General features: G+C 40.1%; 1 protein-coding gene, 1 long non-coding RNA gene and 1 other non-coding gene across 8 annotated transcripts in view; 1 reads left to right on the top strand and 2 right to left on the bottom strand.

The window, feature by feature from the left end:
* Positions 1-1,980: 1,980 nt before the first annotated feature.
* On the bottom strand, positions 1,981-8,738 carry LOC112837348 (uncharacterized). The gene is made up of 3 exons (XR_003211702.2): positions 8,220-8,738; positions 6,900-7,004; positions 1,981-2,113 (listed from the first exon to the last, which is right to left on the bottom strand). It is a non-coding gene; the product is annotated as an uncharacterized lncRNA (long non-coding RNA).
* On the bottom strand, positions 4,214-4,317 carry LOC112808255 (U6 spliceosomal RNA). The gene has a single exon (XR_003204315.1). It is a non-coding gene; the product is annotated as a U6 spliceosomal RNA (small nuclear RNA).
* A 24-nt stretch (positions 8,739-8,762) lies between the features above and the next one.
* The window catches only part of DIS3L2 (DIS3 like 3'-5' exoribonuclease 2), a 346,332-nt gene continuing 327,912 nt past the window's right edge, over positions 8,763-27,182 (top strand). For 2 of the 6 annotated variants that reach the window (XM_025889524.2, XM_025889509.2), the window contains exon 1: positions 8,764-8,862. The gene's annotated coding sequence lies outside the window, so the exon portion shown is untranslated. Of the gene's footprint in view, positions 8,863-8,927; positions 9,372-26,166; positions 26,188-27,182 lie in introns of those variants that run through there. The other 4 variants (XM_073877261.1, XM_073877263.1, XM_073877234.1 and 1 more) reach the window with 4 other exon arrangements.

Genomic DNA, 27,182 nt, shown 5'->3' with positions numbered 1-27,182 from the left:
ATGACTGGAAAACACTGTGAACATACTATAAATCACTGAACTGTACACTTTAAAATGGTGAATTAGATGTTATTTGAATTATATAGTTACACTTGAACCACATGGGTTTGAACTGTGTGGGCCCACTTATATGCAGCTTTTTTTCTATAAATGTAGCCCTGTATGTATTGTAAGTGTATTTTATCATTTTCTTAATAACTTTTTTCCTCTAGCTTACTTTATTGTAAGAATACAGTATATAATGCATACAACATATAAAATATGTGTTAATTGAGTGTTTATGTTATTGGTAAGGCTTCCAGTTAACAGTAGGCTATTAGCAGGAACATTTGGGGGAGTCAAAAGTTTTATGCAAGATTTTCAACTGTCTGGGGGATTAGTGCCCCAACCCCTGCATTGTTCAAGGGTCAACTGTATATCTCATCTTAAAAATTTCAGAAAAGTATATTCCAAGCCAAACCCAAATGTCTATCTATCTGTCTATCTGTCTATTTCTGGGTGGTGGAATCAGGCATACATTTTTAGTGGCTTCTTCATAATCAAATGTATTATCTAAGTTATTTCCAATTAACATTTATAATTTATATAATAGCATAAGATAAAAGAAAACCCTAAAATAAACATTGACCATACTAAGTTACAATTTATAAATGAAGGGATGTAAGATAATTACACATTTTGCAACTATGCAGCAGGAGTATATAGCACTAGTCCTGAAAAATAGAACAAAATAAAAATAATTGTGCAAAAGTAGTAAAATTATGTATGAAGTAGTAAAATTATGTATGAATTTTTTGAAACTTTTTTCAGTATTATAATTTTTATCTTTACAAGTAGGAGGGAAAGAACCATATTTGCCTCATGAAATGAATTTGCTTTTTATTTGATATTGAAAGTGTTAATGACAACATTATCAACTCTAGGTGCCTTTTTTAAAGAATTCACCGATTCATTCTACAATAAATTTTCCGTTTCTTCCTTGACCTTTTCCTTTAGCTAATCTTTCCCTTTTACCTGAGTTTTCTTCTTGTGTAAGTTGTATTCAAAATTGTTAATTCCCTTTAATATTTAAAACTTATTAGAGTTTAGCTTTGAATAATATTTCCTAATAATTGAAACTCTTTTTGTGTTTGTAACTTTTGCATTTTGTTTCTCTTACATTCTCTTGGGTATTTAGTTGGCTATCCTAATAGTCTGCAAATATTTTATTAGTTAATTTCTTCTCAGTTTTGCATATTAAGCAGATACCCTCTTATTTTCTAATTTATTTGTTTCATATTTTTTGCTTTTCCCTTTTAAATTTGTTACCTAAATCTTTAAAAAATTTAGGTGTAGATTTAATTATTTTTTTCTTTTACCTTCTTATTAGCATAGGAGGAGAGATACAAAAGTTGCTGACACAGCTTTAACTGTGTAAATGATATCTTTTTTTCTTTGTCTTTAAAGTAATGTCCCCATATTTGGTGTTGCCTTTTTAACTCAATTATTCCATCACAGAGTCTTTCTTCCCTTCTTGCATGGTTGTGTGCGTATAGGTAGTATACTGGCTTTCTTTTCAACTTTATTTTATGGAAGTCCGAGAAAGCATGTGTAAAATCTTTGTGTATCTATTGTGAATATCTTTATCTTGAAAACTGCAATTAATTGTTTGTGAAGCCTTAATGTGCACTTGAGAAAGCTCCCTATTTCCCAATTTTTCCTTTTTGGATCAGTTCCTCCAATTGCCTCCTTCTGTGGAAGAAATGGAGGCCCCCGAGGTGCAGGGACTTGCCCATGATCTCTCAGTGGGGCTGGGGCAGAGCCTGTGTTTGGGGCCAATGAATGGAGCATTGTGGAGAGTTAACGCCAACATGCTCCAACAGCACCCTTCCTCTGCTGGTGCCCCGTTCTGTTGAAAAGCTACAGAGCAGGGCTGCCTTAGGCCAGACAGCTTTATTGTGTGCGTACCCTCCCCTGCAGCTTACACTGCATCATACTGACCTGTTACCCTTGGGCTTCTCTTTGGCGTTGCCTGAAGAAGGGATTCTTTTCTAGGATGCTGCCTTCTCATGAAAACAGACCTCCAGTGGGTCCTGCCACGGGTGTTCTGGGCATGCCCAGGTATGCCAGAATCCTGGGATGAACATAACTTAATCAGTCAAGCTGGGACCCGCTATACTTGCTTTTATGCAAGCATGATTTACCTGAGCCAGGCTTTTAAATTATTCTATCTCCCCTTTCTTTAAGTGTATTTTTTTTTAAAGATTCATAGGTGTGGATTTTGTCTTTTTAATCCAGTCTATGATGCTGTTTTTTAAATAGGAGAATTTAGTCCATTTACATGTAATCTTATAATTGTTGTAATTGTGTTATTCTGTATTTTTCTCAGTTAATAAAATTCTTTGTTTTCTCTTTAGCTTAATTTAGGATTTCTATTGGAGGCCGTGTTTTTTCATTCATTTAAGTGAGATGAGATGTTCTCACAATTTTCTGAACAACCCAATTTCCTAGTGTTCTACTATGTTTTCACTTACCCAACAAAAAACAGACTGTGCTCATTTCTTTATATTTGTTCTAATTAAAAACTACTTTTCTTAAAAAAAAAACAACTGTTTTTCTTTCTTATGAATAGATTCAGATTTTTTTTGGGGGGGGGTCATTCACTCACCTTCTCTAAGTCCTCTTTAGTCAAATCCTCTTGGTTTCATTTTAGCATTCTGAGAAGTTTTATCTCCAGTTAAATATTTTGAAATATGATGATCACATTTTATAAAAATTATACGTTATACTCTTGCTTTTCAGACTAGGTTATGTCTACCTGTGCAGATGAGCTATCTAGTGCATAATATTATTTCTCCCTGCCTATATACCTTCATTGAAATCTGCCCCCTTTCCTGAGGGTCCATGGGTGCACACACATACACAGAGATCCTAAGGAAGGTATAGGCCTGAATGGCCATAATTGTACTGAGTGAGTCTGTTTCCCCGGGTCAGCCGACTGGCTCCCATGGACCCCTCGCCCAGTTCAGGCTGGCCTTAGCCAATCAGCTGTTTTCTCTTTAGACTTCGAAAACGAAGCACCTTGTTCAGCATTGGGCCCTGGACTGGGAGAAAAAGACTCACCTTTTATTGAAATTGTCCCCCACCCACCTCACACACACACAGACGCAGAGCAAACCCATCCCTCTCCTCCAGCACATGACTCCTTGGAGGAGAGTTGCTATCTGAAAAAAAAAAAATTGGGGGGTTCTCTTAGCATGCCAAAAGAGAAGTTTGGTAGTCTGCAGCGTCTGTTACAGAAGGAAGAAAGAAAGCTGTCTCTGTCAGGACCATCATCTACAAGAGACTTAGCTGTTTTACACTCCTAAGACTGACTACCATTTAGGATAAATTCTTATCAAATGATAATGATAACGAATATGTATTTGCTCTGTGCCAGGCACTGTTTTAAGTGCTTTACATGTATTGACTCATTTAAATTTCACATCAACCTTATGAGGTATATATGAGGTGAATAATACCATCATTATTCACATGCTATAGGTAGGGAAACCTCAATGGAGAGGTTGAGTAATTTGCCTAAGGACACACAGTGAGTAACTGAAGGAGTTGGATTTGAACCCAGCAGTTTGATTCCCCTTAAGTGCTATGACGCATTACTGTTGTATTGGAATGGCCAGCTTCCTGTGAGGTTGATATCTGGCAGGCGGCAAGGTACAGGAGAAATGTAAAACCTTGTCCTATAAAGACCATCCTCTGCAGTGAGTTCTCCAACAAAACAAAGGCATCAACATTCTGGGTTTAATGAGTTTAAATGTCATTCTTTCTCTTTTATTTTTTTTTTTTAAAGATTTATTTATTTACTTATTTGAGAGAGAGAGAGAGAGAGCACAGGGGGAAGGCAGGGGGAGAGCGAGGAGAGAAGCAGACTCTCCACTGAGTGCCCAGCCTGATGTGGGGCTGGATCTGAGGACCCTGAGATCAGGACCTGAGCCAAAATCAAGAGTCAGAGGCTTACTCAACGGAGCCACCGTGATCCATCCATCCTTCCTTCCTTCCTTCCTTCCTTCCTTCCTTCCTTCCTTCCTTCCTTTCCTTCCTTCCTTCTTTCCTTCCTTCCTTCTTTCCTTCCTTCCTTCCTTCCTCCCTCCCTCCCTCCCTTCCTTTTCTTTCTTATTAACATATAATGTATTATTTGTTTCAGGGGTACAGGTCTGTGATTCATTAGTCTTAGAAAAATATGGACCCCTTCACGAATTTGCATGTCATCCTTGTGCAGGGGCCACGCTAATCTCTGTATTGTTCCAATTTTAGTATATGTGCTGCCTAAGCGAGGACCATTCTTTCTTTTTTAAAATGTAGTAATTATTAGATGCCATTTACAGCTGCTGAGATATATCTGTGATTAAAAGAGAGAGCTCAAAATTAGAAAAAAGATGGAAGATCAGAAGAAGAGAAGATCAAAATGGGAGGATGAGAGATAAAGTTAAAAAATAAAAATTAAGGCAAATTTAAAGCCAAAGATGTGGGAATAAAAACTTAGAAAGAATAACATTGTAAATGAGAAGTTTCTAAAATTCATACTTGAAGTAGCATATGTTAAATAGAAAATAAAAGAAACAAAAGAGCAAAGAACTAGAAAATGAAAAAAAATAAATCTAAAAAATTAGGAATAACATGTTGATGGCTCCTGATAAAATAAAATGAGCAGTTAGAAGTATTCAAAAAGACGAGATTTTAAATAGGAGCTAGAAGGTAAAAGAGAAATTAAAATAAGGGCTAAGATCTATGAGGCAAAAGTTGTGAAGGATCTAGAAGGATTTATATTTAAAAAGCTAAGAGAAAAATAATACTCATAAAGATAGAGGGAAAAGAAAAAATAAGTTTAAAAAAAACTAAGTTTAAAGTGAGACAAGAACAAAAACAGACTCTAATCAGACAAGAATTCCAAGTGGGAAATAGTGGTCTGGGTGGAGCTAATTGCTGGAATTGAGGAGGCCAAGATCAATTGACATGGTGATGATGAGACATATTTTCTGCTCACCCATAACACTCAGCCGGCAGCACTATCAGCCTGCAGACGTAAAGATGAGGCTCATGGCACTTGACTCCATCCCACAGCCGACTGGGTCCTTCCAAAGTCATACCCCTAGGCCAGCAAACACTCCTTCACTTTGGTTCTTGGAATATGTTCAATTCTACCTTAGTTTTTCTTCAACATATTTAATAGTCCTTTTGTTATCTTTTACTTCCTTCAAGATGGAATTCACATGTGAAAGGCAATCAAACATGTTGTTGTTGAATGGATTTGTTCCACTGTATTTCCTTGAAGTTCTTGTGGCATTTGGTTACTATGCTGTTTGTTTTCTCTCTCTCACACACACTATCTTTATCACCCAGGTTCGATTTTGATGTTCTAACACTTCCTACTGAACCTGATTTGCTTGGTTATTTGCTCCTTTCAATGTAATTGTAGTAGCGGGATTGGGTTGGGGGGAATGAGACAATCTACAGGACTTGTTCTTGGACTGGGCTGTGAGGGTGAGGGTGTGGTGGAGGGGTGGGGAGTGGAGGAGTCACGGATGTCTCCTAGGTGTCTGGGTTTCTGCCTCTGTGACCGGGTAATGTTAATATAGGAGAACACCGAGTTGGGGGTGGTGGTGGTTAGGAATCAGGGTCAGGTTGGACCTGGAAAACTCTGGGGCACTATAGTTGTCTATAATCCTTAAATTCCCAGGAAGGCTTGAATTTCATAATAGACACACTCCCTCCCAATGCCAAAATGGAATTCTTCTGGAGGTAGCAGATGGCTCACTGTTTATACCAACAGGGCATGGTAACCCTGGTCCTCTGTTTATATTCTGGGCATTCCTCAAAGCATTTTGCATCATTAATTGGCTATCCTTTATCCAGAGACCAAAGTCAGACAAAGCGCATCATCTGGAACCTTTCATGCCCACACCATCCTGGAAGTACAAAGTTCACCCACAATTCTCTGTAGTTCTCTAAAAATAGGCTCTTCACAGCAATGATAAGTTTCCATCTCTTGAGGTACCATTGAAATCTCCTGGAACCCCAGCCAAGTCGAGCCTAATGAATCACTTTGGCCCTTCAACAGAACACAGTTCTTTAGAATTGATGCTCTATTCAAGGCTGCCAGGAACATGCAGGATAGACTTTATCTATTATACTTTAAGGATTTGGGGCTTCTTTTTGTCTATATTACAAGTTGACTTTGTCCCTTCTGTTCACAGAACAATTGATTTAGCTTCCTTTTATCAAATTGTAACCATTTTCTGGTCCTGCCTTGCTTATGTTATACCTAGGCTGATATTTTGGGTGTTTTAAACTTTTCAGCTGCACATTTCGAATTTCTTGGTTTACTCCCACAGATGGCTGGTTACATCCATTGTGGATAGATTTACAGTGTCTTAGGGAAGACTATGCCTCTTCTGGACGAGCTTGTTGTAATAACTGGATATAATGGGAATGTACTGGTTCTGGACTGGAGGTATGCTTGTGGGGCAAGCCTCTCACCCCAAGTCACTCTACAGTGTGGCTCTACAGTTGTGGTTTTCCTTTGGCCCACATGAGGAAGCCCAGAGCTCACTCTGCTTAGATGACATGGGAACACGTCCAGTCAGCCCTGAAGCCGTCACACTGGCTGACACCAAACTTTCTGTCAGCCGTCCCCAAATGAGATTTTCCTGTTGAACTTACGTACAATAATTGTCTTTCCTTTGCTCTGGTCCTTGCTCATCTATTCCTGCTTCTAATATTTTTGGTTTTCTTGGCTTCATCTTCCATTTCTGGCTCTGAAACCCCAGTTTTTATGTTATTAATCCTTTGTTCTTTTCCTTTTCTGGGTCTTCCCATCCCTGGCTCCATTGGGCCCTCTCTCACCCATTGGATCACTGTACCTTTGCCATCTTCTGCGTCCTGCCCCTGCTGGGCTTCTTCCATCTCATCTACAGTTTGAATAGACAAGTTTTGCCTACATCACAGTTTTTGCGGAGGATTCTGACCTGTGTGAACATTAAAAACCAAAGGCTCAGGGCGCCTGGGTGGTTCAGTTGGTTAAGCTTCCAACTCTTGATTTTGGCTGAGGTCATGATCTCAGCGTCCTGGGATCAAGTCCTGGGTCAGGCTCCATGCTCAGCGGGTGGCGCGGGGGTCTGCTTGAGGATTCTCTCTCATTCTCCCTCTAACCCCCTCTACCCCCTCCACTCACATTCTCTCTCCCTCTCTCAAATAAACCTTAAAAAAAAAAAAGGCTCATGGGTTCATTTATTCTTTAAACAAACATCGATTGAGGCCTTTGTGTGAGGCAAGCACCGTAGATGCAAGATAAAATAAATTATTTTCCACATTCAAGAATTAGTAGAGGGGTGTCTGGGTGGTTCGGTCGTTAAGCCTTTGACTCTTGATTTCAAGCTCAGGTCATGGTCTCAGGGTCATGGAATTGAGCCCAGTGCTGGGCTCCAGGCTTAGCAGGAAGTCTGCTTGAGATTCTCTTCCTCTCCTTCTGTCCCCCCTCCTGCACACATACTCTCTCTCTAAAATAAAGAAACCTTTATTTTATTATTTTTTAAAGATTTTATTTATTTGTCAGAGAGAGAGAGAGAAAGCCCAAGCATGGGCAGCAGCAGGTAGAGGAGCCTGATGTGGGTGGGACTCGATCCCAGGACCCTGGGATCATGACCTGAGCTGAAGGCAGATGCTTAATGGACTGAGCCACCCACCCAGGTGTCCCTAAAATAAAGAAATCCTAAAAAAAAAAAAGAAAGAAAAAAGAACTAGTAGAGGTATTAGTAGAGGAATCCTGAAATTTACAAATACTTTCAAAAACATTAAGGCATTCAGGAACAATTTAACGTATCTCTTTTCCTTGTTCGAATATGGAGCATATGGTGGTGGACTCCGTCACTACATAGATTCAAGCCACTGTCGATATTGACACCATATTCCTGAATTTTGATTTTTTTATGGTCACCACTGGGCACTTGATGGCCACATCATGACACGGTGACCACGTCCTCACTGGAATTCTTTCCTCTCCTGCTGTCTTCTCAGCAGTCCTTCAGCCGAACATTCTGACTGCTCTTTGGGAGGTTCCTTTTCCTTGGCTCACACCACAATGTTGATGTTTTCTTAGGTTCCATCCCTCTCTACCCACGTCCCTGGGCAGGCCACACTGACCTTTCAGTAGGTTTCTCAACCGAGCCTACTTTCTTTCTTACCTGAAACACTCCTCCCTACTCTTTTACTTGCTTGAAGTCTCCACCATTGGCTTTTCCCCACCCGTGTCTGCGTAGGCCCCACGGCCTCTACTTAGCCCACCCGGGGAAGCAGCACCCCTCTGCCTGCCCTCCCATCAGTCTGTGCATTCTGAGGGCAGGGACCACGGCTGGATCGCCCCTCTCTGCATCTCCAGGGCCAGCCCTGCTAGCAGGTGTCCAACAACCGAGTGTCTACTAAATGAAAGAATGAGTAAAACCCTGACCCAGGAAGGGGCCCGCGTGGCTACAGCCGGGGGCCTAGAACCCGAGCTGGGCGGGGTCCGGAGCCGGGGACTGAGGCGGCCGGCGTCGGGCGGGAAGGCTTCTAAGAGGTGGCCTCGCTAGAGCCATCGGCTACAGCCCATCGCCCCCGCGAGGCGAGGCCCGAGAAGTCGCGTTGGCCCTTCGCCAGCCCCTGCCAGCCGCCCCACCCCCTGCAGCCAAACAACCGCCGACCACCGCCTCCGCCGCGCTCTTGCTGCGCGCGTCGCTCTTGGCCCCTTCCGGCCACCGTTGCTCTCTATACCGCCGCGCCCCTGACCCGGAAGAGCATTCTCCTTAGCAACTGCGGGACCGCAGCGGCGCCAGCCTCCCGGGAGCAACGGTGAGGCCTCCTCGCCCCCGTCCCGCGCGCCTCACCTCGACCCCTTTCCTGGACCGGCCCCGGGGCTGGCCTGCCGGGTCTCCGCAGCTCTTGGTGGGGCACCTGCGGCAGCGGCCCCGGGCGAGCGCCCTCCACTTCTGGCACCGCTGCCCGGCTCCGACGTCGCCCCTGCCCACCACAAGCCCCCAGCTCTCCGCCGACCCGGCCTGCCAGGCTCGGCTCCTCGCGCCCGGCCCCGCCGGCCCTCCCTTGTAGCCCCCTTAGGGGCGCGGATAGGAATACCCGAATTAAACAGTGCCTGTTGCTGTAGAGAGGACGCTTCCCGAGGCTCGGGTCCCCTGTGGGCGCGTTCTTATGGGTCCTGATACAGATGCTTGGGACTGGCAGGGATGGAGCGTTTGAGGAGCCTTGAACAGCAGCCACTTAACTAGAACACTTGCTGTTTGCCTGCTGCTTTGCGCTTTCCAAAGTGGTGTATTTTATCTGCTTTGTTGACCGTGGAAACTCATGTAATTGAACATTTTAAACTGATCCTTTTCCGGGGATTAGGTTTTCTGTTTTTAGCGGTGTGCGGTTAGTATCATGTAGCTTAGATTTTGTGTCTTCCAATTTTCTACAGAAGGAGCTCTCCCTGGGACTGATTAAGTTTGGGAAAAATTTCAAGAGAAATTTGCTAAGTTGAAGTAGGACAGGTGTTGTTAATATCTTTGGCTTACATTTGAAAAGATACCATGACACTGAAAACCTCCCTTAATTGAGTTTGTAGATGTGGTACTAAGAAAACCCTAAACCTTGTTTGAACATTGTTGGATAACGACTTTATATTTAATCTAATGATGGAGCTAAAACTGAGGCATATGAAAAATTTTTAGGAATGACATTTCAGGGATGATATTTGCGGGAATTTCTATACCAAAATCCATTATTTAACGCAGTATAATTTCTTATCAGTTCGGTAAGTATTTAATAAGCACCCACAGTGTTATTATGTGAAAGGATATAAAATAAGAGTGTATAGATTAAATTATTGGGAAAACTATAAAGCAGCATTTGTTTAAAGGCAAAGTCAGAGGGAGGAGAGAGCAGTGTGGGCTGGAGTTTTCTGTATTATGTTTATGGATTATATCTCTAAAGTATAGATAGTTTGTATTTGTGTTGGAGGGGACAGGGAATCCTAAATAGTTTCTTATGTTCTTAAGGGTTTTGGGAAATAGTTCCAAGTGACATTTTGTAGTTTTTCTTTAAAGCTCTACGGTTACTTGATGGCAGTATCTATTTCTTTCACTCTTAGTACAAATCTGGCATTTTTCCTGTTTGAGATCTAAATAAGTATGGCTTATAGTAGGGGGCTTTCCCACTTAAGAGATTCACTCCTTTGCTTCTGTGACGGTCTTACTTTTATACGAGTCACCACAGTTTTCAGTAGAGTTAGTTACTAGTTCATATATACTCACCAGTCCTGTGAAATGTTGCTCTTTGTTCATTTGACAGGTATTCCAGAGTGCCCCCTATGTAGCAGGCATTGTATCAAGAAATGCCAAAAACAATTTGCTCAGCAAATAGTAATTCTGCTTTATCTACGATGTGTGTGTGTATTTGTGTGTTTTACTTACCAGCCTTCGAGGCTCAGCATTTGCCTAGGGACATAGAAGGGCCAGAGAGGTTTTTTTTTCCCTTAAGAGTTGCATAGGGATTTTAGGCTTAATTGCTTTGGACATCCTCCAAAGATTCATTAAGGAAACCTCTTAGGATGTTTCATTGCTTTCTTATAGGTTTAGTGCCCATTTATTCACTTGTTCAACAGATATTTGACTGCTTATTGGGTATACCGTGTTTGGCCTTGGAAATGGAAGGGGAGAGCAAATGCATCTCTGGCCCCTGTCTTCAGCAGAGGATACCAAATAATCACGTGAATGTAAAACTGCAACAGTGACACTATTTGATTTAAGGGAAGTCACTGGAAAGACATTTGCACTAAGATCTGAAGGATGCACAGGAAAGGAAGAGTGTTCCAGTCAGAGCAAACAGCAAGGGCAAAGATGGTGGGGTTCATGGGGAGGACTGGGGATTTAGGGTACAGCTCTATGTAGAGAACAGGAAGAGTGTTGAAGAATCTGGTGGGAGAGGGGGTTGGAGAGGTGTGGTGGGCCTTGTAAGCAGTTGAGGAGTTTTTATTTTTGGAATAAGGTGAAGTCTCTATACAGTTTTACTTAGAGACTTAGGCTGGATTGCAGATGGGGATGACACAGATTGGATTTAAATAGTCTGCTTTGTATTTCTACCATTGTTTAGTATTTGTATTGTCTTCTTCCTTATTTCCTTAACATGCTCCCTCAGCTTTATTGTAGTTAGAGAAGCTTCCATGTCCTACCAGCAAGATGTGTCCATTTTATTTATTTATTTATTTAGTTGGGACAAAAGGAGTTTTAGGGATTAGTATTGGACAGTAGAGGTTAGTTGATTTGAAATAGTTTTGCATCAGTATGACTGCTAGGGCACTAACTACTGTGACTTTTTTTTTTTAAGATTTATTTATTTACTTGAGGGAGAGTGCGCGCGTGAGAGCACATGGTGGGAGGGAGGGTTAGAGAAGAGGGAGAGAGTCTTAAGCAGACCCTGCCTAATTTGGAGCTGGAGGTGGGGCTTGATCTCAGGACCTAGAGATCACAACCTGAGCTGAAACCAAGAGTTGGACGCTTAGCCAAGAGTTGGAAGCTTAACCAACTGCGCCACCAAGGTCCCCCTATGACTGTTTCTTTTTAATGGTAGTAATAAAAACACATAAAACTTACCCTCTTAACCATTTTTAAGTGTATGTTCAGTAATGTTAACTATATTTACACTAGGACTTTTTTATCTTGCAAAACTAAAACTCTGTACCCATTGAACAACTCCCTATTTCTACCACCCCCCCTCCCCAGCTTCTGGTGCATTTGAGTTTTATTGCTGTAAATGCTGTTTTTTTTTTTTTTTAAGATTTTATTTATTTGACAGAGAGAGAGAGAGCACAGATAGGCAGAGCGGCAGGCAGAGGGAGAGGGAGAAGCAGGCTCTCCGCCGAGCAGGGAGCCCGACGCTGGGCTCAATCCCAGGACCCTGGGATCATGGCCTGAGCCAAAGGCAGACGCTTAACTGCCTGAGCCACCCAGGCACCCCTGCTGTAAATGTTTTAAGAATCATTATTTGTACCACATCTTATAGTACTCATCTCAGAATGCCTTCAGACCAGTTGATTTTGGGTATTGGACTGAAAATGATTTTGAGATGGCTCAGTATTTTAAGTACAAAAAAGTATAACAAAGTATTTTCTTGGATGGGGGAGATTTGTAAACTTTTATTTGCAGTTTCCCAATTTGTCCTAGACTTTGCATTCCTGCAGTGTTGTAGAACTAGCCTTATAGAATCCAGTTAGAATGTCCTTTGAATCTTCAGAAAATTTTTTTGTTTTATATGGGGAATTGCTGTGGGAAGTAAAGTTCATTTTCATGCAAATACTACTGAGCACATGCACAAGTCAGACTGTGAGTGGGCCTGGCATGGTTCCATAGATCCCTCTGAGGTCCAGCCATCTGTGCCATTACTGGTGATGTCAGGGAGACAGCCAGAATTCTTGTTGTCTTTATTAAATGGAGGGTGGTGGAGCTGCACGAGATCCTCCTTTGTGTCACATTATGGGACATAGAAGGATCTGACAAGGACTTTTCAGATAGCATTTTATTTTGGAACCATAGCAAGAACTTGATGCCCCAAGTTGTAATTATGCGATTAAGTCTCACATTGAGGCTGGAAGTGGTCAGGTTTAGTCAACTGTTAGTACAAAGAACTTATTTTTCGAGTTTCTTTTTATTGTGGTAAAATTTACTGTCTTAACCATTTTTAAGTGTATGGTTCAGAGGTATTAATTACTTTCGTAATGTGTAAACATCACCACGGTCCATCTCCATAACTATTTTTCATCTTTTTTTTTTTTAAGATTTTATTTATTTGACAGAGAGCAAGAAAGCACATGCTGGGGGACCTGCAGAGGGAGAGGGAGAAGTAGGCTCCCTGGGGAGCCTGATGCACGGCTCGATCCCAGGACCCTGAGATCATGACCTGAGCCAAAGGCAAACGCTTAACCGACTGAGCCACCCAGGCGCCCCCATAACTATTTTTCATCTTGTAAAACTGAAATTCTATGTGCATTAAACAACTTTGTATTACCTCTCCCCAGCTTCTGGCAACCACTATTCTACCTTCTGTCTCTACAATTTTGAGTACTCTGAGTACCTCAGAAGTAGAATTATACAGTATTTATCTTTTTATGACTGGCTTATTTCATTTAGCATAATATTCTTAAGGTTCATCCATATTGTAGCATATGTCAGAATTTTCTCCTTTTTAATGGCTGAATAATATCCCATTATATGTATATACCACATTTTGCCTTTCTGTTCATCTCTTGATGAGCACTTGGGCTGCTTCCACATTTTAGCCATTGTGAGTGATGCTGCTATGAACATGGGAGTACCATCCAACTATTTTTTTTTTAAGATTTTATTTATTATCTGGCAGAGAGAGAGAGAACAAGCGGGGAAGTGGCAGGCAGAGGGAGAGGGAGAAACAGATTCCCCGCAGAGCAGGGAGCCCAATGTGGGGCTCCATTCCAGGACCCTGCGATCATGACCTGAGCCAAAGGCAGATGTTTAACCGACTGAGCCACCCAGGCGCCCCAACATCCAAATACTTTTAATTCCTTTCTTACATTCTAATACAGCTGCCTCTGGGACCCACTAATGTCGGCAGACAAGAGACAGTGTTCACAGTGGCAGAGAAGGCCTTTAATGGGCCCAAAGTACAGTGAAAATGTCACTGATGACACCTGGGGCTGATAAGGGCTGATGGAGGTACCTTGCCTCAGAAAATGCCTTCTAATTAGAAAAGAAAGAAGAGGATGGAGGCTATTATTTCTGGAGCCCTCTCCCCTCCTGTGTGTCAAATAATTCACATGCCGTATGCCATTTAATACCAATTGTTGTCCAGTGAGAAAGATGGTTTGACTCTTGTACTGATAAGAAAACTAGGCTCAGGGAGTTTACTTCCAGTCGAGGCAATATGTGGGAGGACCAAAGTATGCACCCATGTCTGTCTGATTCCAGAGCCCGTATTCCTTCCACAGCACCGCATCATGCTACTTCTTTGAATCAGGTTCTGATTTCAGCATAAATGCTGGGCACAAGCATATCAACATAAATACCATAGGGACTGTATAGAAAAGGGCAAGTAATGAAGTAGGCTGATACAGTAGGAAGTTTAAAAAAATCTTTAAAATGAAGGAAAATATTGTTGGGGTATCTGGTAGAATGGAGAGCTTGGGTACCCAAACCAGGAGGAGGCAGAAAATCATATGATGCTAACTGAGGAACTCTGCTCTTTAGGTTCCTCGGCAGGTTTCCTTTGATAAAATTGGATTGTTTCTAAGTCCCATTAGGCTTTGATGAGGAAGAGACGTTTGTAGTGATTGTCTAGGTGCTAGGAGGAATTCAGAGAAAGGCCCCAGACATTTCTCTTTAACTTCTCATTTAGAGAGCATTTCTCCACATGGGAAACCGTTGCTTCTTTCTCTTTGCCATGGTCGGCTTTAATCTGTTTTAAAGGATTGATTGTGAAACTATAGCAGCAGTTACGATACCAGGGAGGAGATAATAGCACATTATTATTTTTATTTAATCCTACTTAAAATAAAAGCAACAATTGACATGGTTTGTTATTCTTTTTAGTTACTTTAAGTCTTTTTTGTTTTTTAAAGATTTTACTTATTTATTTGACAGAGAGAGACACAGTGAGAGGGGGAACACAAGCAGGGGGAGTGGGAGAGGGAGAAGCAGGCTTCCTGGGGAGCAGGGAGCCCTATGTGGGGCTCGATCCCAGGATCCTGGGATCACGACCCGAGCCGAAGGCAGACGCTTAACGACTGAGCCACCCAGGTGCCCCTGTTTTAAGTTTTTTAAATGAAAAAATAAATTTGAGTTGTTCAGAGCTCTTTTGCTCCATTAAGACATTTGTTTTCTTTATGATTTACTGAATTTTGCCAGTTTAAATCAGTCTTTATTAATAGTTTGGAAGTAAGGATGCCCTCTAAATTTTATGACTAAAATGCACGGTATTAATAGGGAATAATTTTACATTAATTATTTAGGGCCCAATTTGTATTTGAAGGATAATTAATTACTGGTTAAGACTATATTTTTTAAAAGCTGATGTACTGAGGAATAGTTGACATATTATAAGCTGTGTGTATTTAAGGTGTACAGTTAAAAACAATTTTTTTTAAAGCTTTTTAAGTATTCTCTACACCCACTTTGGGGCTTGAACCCATAACCCTGAAGTCAGGAGTTGCACATTCCACTGACAGATCCAGCCAGGTGCCCCCAATTTGGTAAGTTTTGACATGTGTATGTAGTCATCATCACAAACAAGATTGTGAATATATCCATCACTCCCAAAGCTTTCCTCATATCCCTGGCTCCTTGGCCCCCATCCCACATAACCATTGATCTTTCTGTCACTATGTTAATTTTTTTTTTTTTAAGATTTTTTACTTATTTATTTGAGAGACAGAATGAGATAGAGAGAGAGCATGAGAGGGGAGAAGGTCAGAGGGAGAAGCAGACTCCCTGCTGAGCAGGGAGCCCGATGTGGGACTCGATCCCGGGACTCCAAGATCATGACCTGAGCCGAAGGCAGTCGCTTAACCAACTGAGCCACCCAGGCGCCCTGTCACTATGTTAATTTCCACTTCCTAGAATTTCCTAGAATTTTATATAAATGGAATCATACAGTATGTAGTTATTGTTCTTTGACTCAGCATAATTATTTTGAGATTCATTTGTGTTCTAGTGCATCAGTAGTTGATTCTTCTTTAATGCTAGTAATACTCCTTTGTATGAGTGTATCGCACAGTTTACTAAATCATTCACTTATTGATGGACATATTGGTTGTTTCCAGTAACAAAGAAGGCTGCTATGAAAATTTGTGTATAAGTCTTCGTGTTGACGTATACTTTTATTTCTCTTTATATGGTATGGTTAACTTTGAAAGAAACTGTCAGAGTTTTCCAGGTACTATTTAGCATTCCCACCAGCAGTGTATAAGAGGTCCAGTTCTTCCACATCCTTGTCAGCACTTGGTATGGTCAGTCTTTTTAACTTGAGACATTCTAATAGATGTGTAGTGATATCTCATGGTGGTGGTGATTTGTCTTTCTCTAATGATTAGTGATGCTGAGTATCTTTTCATGAACTTATTTGTTTTCCATATAGCTTCTTTGGTGAAGTGTCTAAATCTTTAGTCCATTTTTAAAAAATATTTATTTATTTGTCAGAGAGAGCGAGAGAGCGAGCACAAGCAGGGGGAATGGCAGGCAGAGGCAGAGCGAGAAGCAGGCTCCCCACTGAGCAAGGAGCCCAATGCGGGACTCGATTCCAGGACCCTGGGATCATGACCTGAGCCGAGGGCAGACACTTAACTGACTGAGCCACCCAGGCATCCCTCTTTTGTCCATTTTTAATTGGGTTCTGTGTTTTCTTATTACTGAGTTTTAGAAGTTCTTTATAAATTCTGGATGTCAATTCTTTTTCAGCCATAGGATTTGTAGATATTTTTCCTAGTCTCTTTATTCTTTTATAAGTGTCTTTTGAAGAGCAAAAGCTCTTAATTTTGATAAAGTCCAAATTATAATTTTTTTATTTTGTTGATGTTTTTGTTGCTTTACCTAAGAAATCTTTTCCTGGTTAATACCACTGAAATATTCTCATGTGTTCTAGGAGTTTTTGTTTTAGGTTTTAGATTTAGATCTATGATCCACTTTGAGTTATTTTTATGTATAGTAAAAAGTATAAAGTTCATTTTTTCACATGTAGAATCCAATTGTTCTAGAATCATTTGTTGAAAAGACTATTCCTTCAATAAATTGCCTTCTAAGTAGGTTGAAAATCTTATATATGTGTTCTATTTCTGGATTCTTTTCCGTTCCATTGATCTATTTGGCTTGATGCCGATACTACATTGATTTGATGACTATAGTTTTATAATAAGACTTGAAGTCAGATGGGATAAGTCCTCCAGCTTTGCTGTTCTATTTCCAGATTTTGGCTCTTTGAGGTCTTTTTCATTTCTATATTAATTTTAGAGTCAGCTTGTCAGCTTTTCCAAAAAGTCTGCTTGAGAATTTGAGATTGTATTGTATCTATAGATCAGTTTGAGGAGAATTACCATCTTTTTTTTTTTTTTTAAGATTTATTTATTTATTTGAGAGAGAGAGAACATGTGTGCTTGCTAATGCAAGTAGGGAAGGGGCTGAGGGAGAGAATATCCAAGCAGACTCCCCCTGAGCGTGGGGTCGGATGCGGGGCTGGATCCCATGACCCATGAGATCAGGACCTGAGCCAAAACTAAGAGTCAGACGCTTAACTGAATGAGCCACCCAGGTGCCCTGAGGAGGATTACCATCTGAACGATGTTGTGTCTTCCAATCTATGTATATGCTATAGTCTCCATTTAGTTAGATTTTCTTTTATTTCTCTCAGCAATATTTTGTAGTTTTCACTGGGCAAATCTTGTACATCTTTTGCCATTGCTATCCCTATGTATTTCATATGTTATTTTCTAATTTATTGTTTTTTTAATTGAAGTATAGTTGACATACAGTGTTACGTGAGTTTCAGGTGTATAGCATAGCGTAGTTTGTATTTTTTGATGCTCTTGAAATAGTGGTTTTTCAAATTTTTATCTTTGATGTTGCCACCGTATAGAAATATGATTGATTTTTTGTACATTGATCTTCTCTGTCAACTAGGATATGCTCACTCATTCCATTGGCTTTTTTTTTTTTTTAAGATTTTATTTATTTGAAACAGAGAGAGAGAGAGTACAAGAGGTGGTAGGGTGAGAGGGAGAAGCAGACTCCCTGCCGAGCAGAGAGCCCGATGTGGGACTCGATCCCAGGCCTCCAGGATCATGACCTGAGCTGAAGGCAGTCGCTTAACCAACTGAGCCACCCACGCGCCCTCCATTCGCTTTTTAAAAATAGATTCCATTGGATTTTTTATATAAAGATTATGTCACCTGTGAATACAGTTTTACTTCTTCCTTTCCAATCTTCTATTTTTTTTCATATTGCACTGGATATATTTCCCACTACGGTGTTAAATAGAAGTGGTGAGAGCAGACATATTTGTCTTGTTCTGATCTTAGGAAGAAAGCTCTCAGTCTTTCACCATTAGGTATGATGATAGCTGTAGACTTTTTATATATGCCCTTTGTCAGTGGGGAAGTTTCCTTCTATTCCTAGTTTGCTGAGCGTTTTTTTCAGAAATGAAGTTGGATTTTCACAAGTGCTTTTTCTGAGTCTACTGAGGTGATCATATGGTTTTTCATTTTTAGTTTAATATGGTGAATTATGTTGATTTTCAGATATTAGAACTAACATTGCATTCTTGAAATAAACCCTACTTAGTCCTGATGTATTCTTTTTTTTAAATATTGTTGGAATTGTAAAATTTTGTTAAAAAATTTTTTTTAAAGATTTTTGTAGAGTGGGAAAGCTGTAGAGAGGGACACAGCAAGAGAGGGAACACAAGCAGGGGGAGTGGGAGAGGGAGAAGCAGGCTCTCTGCAGAGCAGGGAGCCCGATGCGGGGCTTGATCCCAGGACCCTGGGACCATGACCTGAGTTGAAGGCAGACGCTCAACGACTGAGCCACCCAGGCACCCCCAAAATTTTATTTTTAAAGATTTTATTTATTGATTTGACAGAAGAGAGAGCAAGCACAAGCAAGCCTTGTCTCCAGGCAAAGGGAGAGGGAGTAGCAGACTCCCCACTGAGCATGGAGCCTGATGCAGGGCTCGATCCCAGAACTCTGGGATCATGACCTGAGTCGAAGGCAGACATTTAACTGACTGAGCCACCCAGGCACCTCTCTTATAAGGATTTTGATTCACTGTCTTCTACCTTGCTTGTGTCTGACAAGAGATCTGATATCCTTATCTCTGTTTCTCTATAACTTAATGTGTCTTTTTTTCTTTGCTGCCTTTTACAATTTTCCTTTTCAACTACTTTGAAGCAATTTAACTATCATGTGTCTTTGTATAGTTTTCTTTTTTGTGTGATTTGTGTCATTGAAAATCTTAGATTTGTGTTTCTATAGTTTTTATCAAATGTGGAAAACTTTTAGCTGTTATTTTTTCAAATATTTTTTCTTTCTCCACTTCCCCTCCCCACTTTACAGATTTTTAATTACACATATATTAGGTTGCTTGAAGTTGTCTCCTAGCTCACTGATGCTCTCTGAAAATTTTCTGTCTTTTTTCTTTGTTTTTCATTTTGGATAGTTCCTATTGCTTTATCTTCAGGTTTGTTAATTTTTTCTTTAGTAGTGTCTAATCTGGTGTTAGTCCCATCCAAGGTATTTTTCATCTCAGGCATCATAGTTTTTTATCTCTAGACCCTGAGATCACTCTCTGAGCCAAAACCAAGAGTTGGATGCTTAATTGACTGTGCCACCCGGGTGCCTCAATATCTTTGATGTCTCTTAACCCATTCAATCTTTCCTCTTTTTGAACATATGGAATACAGTTCTAATAACTACTACTTTACTGTCCTTTTTTGTTATTTCCATACATTTCTACATTGTCTTTCTCTGTCTTTTTCTTTCTCTTTTTCTGTCTCACACACCCTATTTATTAAAGAAAATAATGTGGAGCGCCTGGGTGGCTCAGTTGGTTGAGCATCCGACTCTTGATTTCGGCTCAGGTCACGATCTCAAGGTTGTGGGATCAAGCCCCGCGTCAGATTCTGCACTCAGTGCAGAGTCTGCTTGTCCCTCTCTCTCTGCTCCTCCCCCTGCTCTCTCTGTGTCTCTAAAATAAATAAAATCTTAAAAAAATAAAGTAATGCAAGATATTTAATAATTTATTTTGTATGTTTGGAAACAGGCTTGTGAAAGGTAGTTTGGTTTGGTCAGGGTTAGATAATGTTCAGATTTAAATCTAGGTTTTTCACAACTTCTGCTCTTTCTGTTACTCCTGCCTCAATAGGAGGAATAAGACAAATACAGAACTAAAAAATAGTAGGGAAGGCGCCATCATAGAGAAGAATTATGCAAAATCATAAGGGAGTATGTAGATTAAAAAGACTTCTAAGGATGCAGGAAGCTTTTGGGATGAAACCTGAAGGACAGGTAAGATTTTGCAGGTTCTTTTTTTAAAAAATTTATTTATTTATTTATTTGACAGAGAGAGAGAGAGAGAGAGCACAAGCAGGGGGAGCAGCAGCAGAGGGAGAGATAGAAGCAGGTTCCCCGCTGAGCAAGGAGCTCAATGCGGGCTGGGCTCGATGCGGGGCTCCATCCCAGGACTTGGGATCATGACTTGAGCCAAAGGCAGACGCTTAACCGACTGAGCCACCCAGACACCCTGAGATTTTGCAGATGGTTCTAATGAGGGTGAAGCATTTGAGGAGGAGAGGAGTGTATTGCAATGTGTGGGTTTGGAAGATTGGGGCATGGGTTTAGCTGAATTGGGTTTGAATATGGAAACCAGATGACTAGGGAGGTTGGACTGAATTGTTGAGTATTTTTGATGTCTGGCTTTAACACCACTTTTTAATATATCTTGTCTCCAGCTGCTGCATGCCTCTGACACAGGGATGGTGTCTTTTAAAATTTCTTTTCATTACTTAATACAGTCTTATATATAATTCACAGGTTTATTGATTGATTAATAACATTTTCTTACTCTAATACCCTTGGTTCTACTTTATTATTACTTGTGATTGCACTGTTTCTTATATAAGAAGTCTTAAATCTTGTATTCATAAAATTCCTTCCAAAGAAGTCAGCATACTTTGTGCTAATTCATTTATCGATTGTCTCAGCAGTCAGCTTGCCATACGCAAAGAGTATCCCACTTCCTCAGGCATCCAGAATCCTGCTTCAACTTAAGGGTCATTGTGTAATCTTGTACTGTTCTAATGAAAGGAATGCTCAGATGATAGTGTTGTGGGCAGAGCCCAGGCCTGTTTCCCGGGGACTTTTTTAGTTCTGGCTGGTAGGGAGGAGTACATGTGGCACTGTCCTTGAACTCACAAGCGCCCACTACGTGCAGAATTGGCTCTGACACCACAAGTGCTCAACTGGACTCACTCTCATCTTTGTACAGTATCTAAATCGGGAGCTGAAGTTTCAACCACGGTTTCATTGAATTTCAGTCAATGAAAAACTAATTAATGGAAAAATGTCTTACTGTTCACACTGCATCATTCTTCCTGCAATGCTTTTAATTTTCTTAAAGATTTTATTTATTTGAGAGAGAATGAGATAGAGATTGAGAGCATGAGAGGGAGATGGAGCATAAGAGGGGGGAGGGTCAGAGGGAGAAGCAAACTCCCTGCTGAGCAGGGAGCCCGGTGCGGGACTTGATCCCAGGACTCCAGGATCATGACCTGAGCCGAAGGCAGTCGCTTAACCACCTGAGCCACCCAGGCGCCCCTCTTTTAATTTCCTTATGCAAACTTTTTTACCCTGGAGTTCTGGCAAGTGCCCTCTTTGCTGGAGCTCCCGGAAGTGACTGCTAGTGGTTCTCAGTGAGTTTGATCAAAGAGTGCGTGGCCCTTCGCTGTAAACTCTCCCTATACCCATGAATCTCCTTGCTAATGCAACTTCAGAAGAAAAGATGAAAATCAAGGATTTTGAATCTAGAATTAAGAGACCATATATGTCTTTACATGCAATCTGTACAGTGTTTTTTTGTTTTACTTTTTTATTTGAGTATAGTTGGCACACAGTGTGACATTAGTTTCAAGTGTACAACGTAATGATCCAATTTCTTTATATGTTGTGCTATGCTCACCACGAGTGCAGCTACCATCTGTTACCGTAACAAAGCTGTTATGAGATCATTGGCTGTATGCTGTGCCTTTTTAAAAAAATTTTATTTTATTATGTTATGCTAGTCACCATACATTAATCACATCATTAGTTTTTTTTTTCAAAATATAACCTTATATTTGATGTACAAAAATGTAATGTTATATCTCTATATCTGAATTTTTTCCTTTTTTTTTTTTTTTTCAATACATGCCCTCTTTAATACCCATCACCGGGCTAACCCATCCCCCCACCCCCCTCCCCTCTAGAACCCTCAGTTTGTTTCTCAGAGTCCATCGTCTCTCATGGTTCGTCTCCCCCTCCGATTTCCCTGCCTTCATTTTTCCCTCCCTACTATCTTCTTCTTTTTCTTTTTTTTTTTTTTTTTAACATAGAATGTATTATTTGTTTCAGAGGTACAGGTCTGTGATTTTTTTTTTAATATTTTATTTATTTATTCATGAGAGACAGAGGGAGAGAGAGAGGGAGAGAGAGAGAGAAGCAGAGGGAGAAGCAGGCTCCCAAGGAGCAGGGAGCCCGATGCGGGACTCGATCCCAGGACCCTGGGATCATGACCTGAGCCGAAGGCAGACGCTCAACCATCTGAGCCACCCAGGCGCCCAGGTCTGTGATTCAACAGTCTTGCACAACTCACAGCTCTCACCATAGCACATACCCTCCCCAATGTCTATCACCCAGCCACCCCATCCCTCCCCACCCCACTTCACACAGGCATGGTATTATTCTTATGTGCAGTCAGGATAAAGAACCCCAAAACCATACCTATTTGAAGAATGGGGAGTGTCCGGGCGGCCCAAGGTAAAGTAGAAGGGGAAAGACAGGAAAAATGAGCCACCTTCAAGGACTTCTACCCACTCACTAAGGTATGGCCCTCAGAGATGGGTTCTGATCCCACCCCACTCCACTCCAGCAACCCTCCGTTTGTTTCCTGAGACTAAGAATTCCTCCTATCAGTGAGGTCCTATGATACATGTCTTTCTCTGATTGGCTTATTGTGCTGTGCCTTTTTAATCCCACATTGTTTGTTTGTTTTTAAATTATGGTCTTTTATTATATACTGAGAAGTTATAAAATAAGGTATGAGAAATATATGTAAGGTATACAGAATTAACAGGACAATGAGTATCCATGTAACAAGCACCCAGTATAGGAAAAGATGTTGTCATTGCTGTTGAAGGTCTGTGTTCTGGTTTTAATCCTACCCCTTTTCCCTTTCAGAGGTAACCTGAGTTTTGTATTTTCTTTATACTTTAACCACATCCTTTGTATCCTTAAACTGTTTTTTAATTTTGCATGTTTTTGAAATTTGTAGAATGGAATCACAATACAGATATTTTTCAGTGATTTGCTTCTCCCTAGAACATTATGTGTGTCTGCTCTGGTCACATTGTGACAATAATGAATCCTGGCCTGCTTGTACTTAGGAACATAAATTTATTTCTTAATAATTTTCCTCACAGTCTCATAAAGAATAAGATTCATATGTTTCTGCCTTTTAGAAATAAAAAAAAGGTAATGCTTTCTGACTGGATACAAATAAGCCAGTTTCCTTTAAGGCCTTCCATCTCCATGTGCTCCAGAACCCATCTCTGAGGGCCATACCTCAGTGAGTGGGTAGAAGTCCTTGAAGGTGGCTCATTTTTCCTGTCTTTCCCCTTCTACTTTACCTTGGGCAGCCCGGACACTCCCCATTCTTCAAATAGGTATGGTTTTGGGGTTCTTTATCCTGACTGCACATAAGAATAATAACCATGCCTGTGTGAAGACTGGCCAATTAAATTTCAGTATTTCTTTTTTTGACTGTTCCTATCTTTTGTCTGTTCTTTTTTGTTTGTTTGTTTGTTTAACTTTGTTTTAATTGGGTTGCTTCTTTCATATTGATTTGTAGGTCTTGACATCTTGACATATTCTGTATATAAATCCTTGGATTTTTTTTTAAAGATTTATTTATTTGAGAGAGACAGAGAGTGAGAGCAGGAGCACAGAGGGAGAGTGAGAGGGAGAAGCAGACTCCCCGCAGAGCAGAGAACCTGACTCAGGGCTCCATCCCTGGACCCTCAGGAGGTTATGACCTGAGCCGAAGGGAGACACTTAACTGACTGAACCACCCAGGTGCCCCTTAATCTTTGAATTCTTATACGTTGCCAGTATTTTCTCTAAGTCTATTGTTTTGTCTTTATTTATGGCTTCTTTGGTATATGGAAGTTTTATTTTTAAAAATTTGAGTCTCTTTATGGTTTCTGCATTTTTTTGTCTTAACTAAGAAGATTTTCATTACCCATTTATTTTAAGCAATTTTCCCCCTATATTTTCTCTTAATCTAACATTTAGCTCTTTAAGCCAACTACAGTCTTATTTTTTATGTCTAGTAATAGGGATCTAACTATTTTTCTCTAAATAGCCAGTTGTTCGATTATCTTGATTGATTGATTGAAGTGAACATAACCTCAAGATTTTTTTTTTTAAAGATTTTATTTATTTATTTGACAGAGAGAGACACAGTGAGAGAGGGAACACAAGCAGGGGAAGTGGGAGAGGGAGAAGCAGGCTTCCCATGGAGCAGGGAGCCCGATGTGGGGCTCCATCCCAGGATCCTGGGATCACCACCTGAGCCAAAGGCAGATGCTTAACAACTGAGCCACCCAGGCGCCCCTTCTACACTTTTTTTTTTCAAAGATTTTATTTATTTATTTGACAGATAGATAGCACAAGTAGGCAGAGTGGCAGGCAGAGGGAGAGGGAGAAGCAGGCTCCCCAGTATCATGACCTGAGCTGAAGGCAGCCGCTTAACCGACTGAGCCACCCAGGCGCCCCTTCTAAACTGTTTTAAATAATAAAATTATTAAATAAAATAATTTTCTAAAAGTCTTTTTCTAGACTATTTTCTTATATGTCTTTACCTATTTCAAGTAAATGTCATATTCCTTTTTAAAAGTTATTTTAAAAATTTTAATTCTGGTATAGTTAACATGCAGTGTTATTTTAGTTTCAGGTATACAATATAGTGATTCAATAATTCTGTATATTACTCAGTGCTCATCAAGGTAAGGGTACTGAATATCATACTCTTTTAATAACCATTATTTCATAGTATGTTTTTCAATCTGATAGAGCAAATCTTGTTACTCTTTTCTTTGCAAATATTTTCCATCTTTCTGTACATTTTTCTCTTCCATTTGATACTTAAATTTTTTTTTTCTGTTGTGAAATTCACATATCATAAAATTAACCATTTTAAAGGGAACAATTCAGTGGCATTTGGTACATTCACAGTGTTGTACAGTCATCATCTCTGATTCCAAAAGAAAGCCCCATACCTATTCAGTAGTTGCTCCCTATTCCTTCTCGCTGTCCTCTGGCAACCACCAATCTCTGTTATGTCTCTGTGCATTTACCTATTCTGGATATTTCATATACATGGAATCATATGTGACCTTGTGTCTGTTTGGTTTTTTTCCACTTAGTATAATGTTTTTAAGATTCATCCATCTTGTAGCATGGGTTCCTTCCTTCAGATACACTCATTATTTATGGCTTAAAAAGATTCCATTTTATGTATATGCCACTATTTATCCATTGAGGGACATTTGGGTTGTTTCCACCTTTTGGCTATTATGAATAGTTCTGCTATGAACATGTGTGTATAAGTATTTGTTTGGATAATTATTTTCAACTCTTTGGGCATATGCCTAGAACTGGAGTTGCTGGGTCATATGGTAATCCCATGTTTAACTTTTTGAGGAACTTCCAGTCTGTTTTCCATAGTGGCTGAATCATTTTACATATCTACCAGGAATTTCTGAAAGTCCCACTTTCTCCACATCCTTGCCAATATTTATTATTTTCTGGTTTGTGTTTTGTTTTGTTATAGCCTTCTGAGTGAGTGTGAAGGGAACCTCATTGTGGTTTTGATTTACATTTTCTTGATGGCTAATGATGTTGAACATGTTTTCATGAATTTTTTGGCCATGAATATATCTTCTTTGGAGTAATGTCTATTTGCATCCTTTGCCTTTTTTCTTCCATTTGATTGTTAAGATGAGATTGTCAATTTCTATAAAAAAGTCATGATTTGAATTTAATTGTGGTTACATTGTAATTTTTTAATTAATTTACAGCTGACATCTTTATAATTTTGTGTCTTTCTGGTCTAGAGCAGGGTTTGTTTCTTTGTTTAGGTCTTCTGTGTTTTAAAAAATAATTTAAAAATTTAATTTAGAACTTGTATCAGTCTTATTAATTTTATCCTCAGGCATTTTGGTTACTACTTAGAATTAATCTTTCTTTCTGTCTTGTTTTTAGATTGTTGTGGGCATATAGGAACATTAGTGATAACTTATTTGTTGATTTGGATCTACCCTTTCTGCATTCTTGCTGAAATCATGAGTCTTAATAAATTGTGAGTATATCCTTTGAGATTTTCTAGATAGATAGTCATATTATCTGTAATATTGAAAACCTAGTCTCTTTTCCAATATTTCTTCTTCTTACCAACTTTTTTGATTACATCGGCGAGGACCTCTCTGGTACAGTGTTGAGTTGTTGGTGATATCCTTTCTGAACTTTAACATTACACCATTAAGTACAATGTTTACTGTTTCTGACTTATTTTTAAAAAATAATTTATTTATTTGAGAGAGAGAGGGCACAAATTGGGGGGAGGGCAGAGAGAGGGAGAAGCAGACTCCCTGCTGAGCAGGGCACCCCTCATCTTTTTCTGTACTTTGGAGTAGTTTACCTAACATGGGAAGCAAGATATTTGCTTTTATATTTGTTTATGATATGATATGGTGTGTGTTCAATACTTATATATTTTAATTTTTTGCAGTTGAATCTATTAATCTTTTTATCATTTCATATTTTGTGGTCACTTCTTTAATCCATCAGATTTGGTGTGGGGCAGTCCATTTCCTTCCCCTATGTAGTTGACCATTGTTCACCACCATTTAGTGAGAAATCTATCTTTATTCCACTGATCTGAATTGACACCTTACTCCTACATTATTTACAAAGTTAGATGTGTTTCTTAGCTTTATTATTTATTTATCTTTGCTGCTTCCTTTTTTTTTTAAGATTTTATTTATTTATTTGACAGAAAGAGAGCAAGCACAAGCAGGGGGAGCGGCAGGCAGAGGGAGAGGGAGAAGCAGGCTCCCCGCAGAGCAGGGAGCCCAATGCGGGGCTTGATCCCAGGACCCTGGGATCATGACCTGAGCTGAAGGCAGACACTTAACCAACTGAGCCACCCAGGCGCCCCTTGTCTTGCTTCTTAACTGAGGTTATTTCTTGTATATTGAAGACCTGGAGCTTATAGGCAGAAGCACTTCTGTCTATAGAGTGAAAAACTGTCTTGGCTTTCACAGAGGATATATGGCACAGGGGATCCACTGGAAG

The sequence above is a fragment of the Callorhinus ursinus genome, unplaced genomic scaffold (assembly GCF_003265705.2).
Source record: "Callorhinus ursinus isolate GAN/ISIS: 27379988/994484 unplaced genomic scaffold, GSC_fseal_2.0 scaffold2, whole genome shotgun sequence".
Classification (NCBI taxonomy): Eukaryota; Metazoa; Chordata; class Mammalia; order Carnivora; family Otariidae; genus Callorhinus; species Callorhinus ursinus.
The sequence above is the reverse complement of the archived record's forward strand: the minus strand, read 5'-3'. Positions and strand labels throughout refer to the sequence as shown.